Source organism: Hyaena hyaena, unplaced genomic scaffold (assembly GCF_003009895.1).
Source record: "Hyaena hyaena isolate Hyena2069 unplaced genomic scaffold, ASM300989v1 scaffold_2335, whole genome shotgun sequence".
NCBI classification, from domain to species: Eukaryota; Metazoa; Chordata; class Mammalia; order Carnivora; family Hyaenidae; genus Hyaena; species Hyaena hyaena.
The window spans coordinates 51183-53826 of record NW_024082949.1 but is presented as its reverse complement, the minus strand read 5'-3'; the positions used below and the strand labels follow the sequence as shown (position 1 = coordinate 53826).

General features: G+C 41.0%; 1 pseudogene; it reads right to left on the bottom strand.

Annotated features, from left to right (window-relative positions):
- Positions 1-480: 480 nt before the first annotated feature.
- LOC120227426 lies at positions 481-1827 on the bottom strand (annotated as a pseudogene).
- Positions 1828-2644: the final 817 nt, after the last annotated feature.

Sequence of the window (2644 nt, the reverse complement as noted above, 5' to 3'; positions counted from 1 at the left end):
AGATTTATTGTGAGAATCAGGTTATTTGAAAGTTGTGAACTTTAATATGGTATTGTCTATAAGATATTGAACTATTACCAATTTTTCACTCCCTCCTTCCTCCTTCCTTCCTTCCCTACTTCTCTCCTTCCTTCCTTCCTATCAGTGACCTAACATACAGGGTTTGGTAGAGATGAAAGGGAAACATAAGCCAAAAACTAGAGAGCAAATAGTAAGTACTGACTATACAGCCATGAGCTTATTCATGGAGAACTGTATGTAAGTGGTAAAAGACTGTACAATGAAAGAACATTTTTGTTTGTTTTGTTATTGTTGTTTTTAATGGAGAGATGAACCTGATCTAGAATCTTAGACCTGGTTTGGGGGCAGGGAATGAATGAGCAACTACCATAGTAGCACAATAGCCTGAGGCTTTGGACCCTCTATGTGCTAATCCAAGTCTAGAAAATTGATTGACGTGTCTCTTATGGCAGGACTCACATTCTCCAGAAAAAGGTTTTCTTGCTGAATAGTCTCCTCAGTGCTCCTTTCATGTCCTTGTTTCTTTGACTATAAATGAAGGGGTTCATCATGGGAGTTACAATTGTATACATGATGGCAGCTACCTTATCCCTTTCTGCTGAGTAGGCAGAAGAGGGGAGAAAGTACACCCCAACAATGGATCCATAGAAGAGGGCCATGGCTGAAAGATGGGAGCCACAAGTGGAGAATATTTTCCACTTCCCTTTGGCTGAAGGAACCCCAAGTACAGTGCAACAAATAAGGGCATAGGAGACAATAATGAAGGTGAAGGGGATAAAGATAACTGCCCCCCCAACAACTAGGATTGTCAAGTCATTGATTTGAGTGTCTGAGCAAGCCAGCCTTAAAATGGGTTCCAGGCCACAGAAAAAGTGTGAGACTTTTCTCTGATCACAGATAGTCAACAGATGAATGGATCAAGAAGATGTGGTTTATCTATACCATGGAATACTACATGGCAATGAGAAACAATGAAATCTGGCCATGTGTAGCAACATGGATGGACCTTGAGGGTGTTATGCTGAGCGAAATAAGTCAGGCAGAGAAGGGCAAATATCATATGTTTGCACGTATAGGAGGATTAGGTGGAACTTGACGGAGGAACAAGGGGGAGAAGAAGGGCAGAAATGGTGGGGGAAAGGGAGAGAGGCAAACCATGAGAGACTCTTGAATGCTGACAAAAACTGAGGACTGATGGATGTGGGGGGGAGGGGGGGATGGGCATGGAGGAGGACACTTGTGGGGATGAGCACTGAGTGTTATGTGGAAACTAATTTGACAATAAACTATTTGTAAAAAAAAAAAAAAAAAAAAGAGAATCAGCAGACTGAGATGCAGTATTGAGACAAGATTGGAGATGACCCATGGGGTCACTACCAACAGGGCACAATGCTTGGGGATCAGTAATGCAAAATAGTGTAATGGGTGACAAATGGCAATGTACCAGTAATATCCTATGGTGGCCACGAGGAAATTGTTCAGGTCCACCAGCAACATAAAAAAGTGCATTTGTGTAAGGCATCCTGCAAAGACGATGGTGGGCTCTGGCTTTGGATGTCTGCCAACATTTTGGGGATTGTAGTGGTTGTGAAGCAGATGTCATTGAAGGATAGATTGGCAAGGAAAAAGTAAATGGGGCTATGAAGGTGAACATCATTGATAATAGCCAGGATGATAAGTAAGTTTCCTACCATGGTGACCAAATACATACACAGAAGCATCATAAAGATGAGCTTCTGCTGTTCAGACCCCCACAGTGAGTCTCGGCAGGAAGAATTTGGAGACGGTTTGGTTTCCTTGGTGCATGGTTCTGCTGTGTCTAAAAAGGGAAAAATTCAGCCTCATTGTAAAATAGTAACATCACACAAAAACTGGTCAGAGACATTACATTACATTATAGAATGGAATCAAGGCCTTGGAACCATACAGTCCTGGCTCATATTCGCTTCCTACTAAAATACAAGCTCAATAAGGGCATGAATTTTATCTACTATGTTCAGTCCTGGAGACCAGTAGTAAAGACAGTGCTTATCACATTTTAGGTGCCTCACAAATATTGGTTGGATTTATATAAAAATGAATGAATAAATGAAAAAATTAATATTCTTAATTAACTACTATTTTTTTTTAGTTTTTTTAAAAAATGTTTTATTTATTTCTGAGAGAGAGAGAGAGAGAGAGAGAGAGACAGCATGAGGAGCAGGGAAGGGTCAGAGAGAGAGGGAGACATAGGATCTGAAACAGGCTCCAGGCTCTGAGCTAGCTGTCAGCACAGAGCCCGACGTGGGGCTCGAACCCACGAACCGTGAGATCATGACCTGAGCCGAAGTCAGACACTTAACTGACTGAGCCACCCAGGCGCCCTGTACTACTAAATATTTTCATGACTTTGCTATTTGTGATTTTTTAAACCAATTTCATCAATTTTAAAATGTGGAGAATACTCACTTTACAAGGTTTTTGTGAGAATTACAAAGGTACAAATACAAGGATGCAAAATTCCCACATCTATATTTTAGCTATTGCTGCAAAAATGGTAGCTGGTATCATTCACTAATTTGGAAAAATCATAGGCAAAAAGAAATCTTCAGAGAACATCTAACCCAGCTTCTCTCTTTGGGCA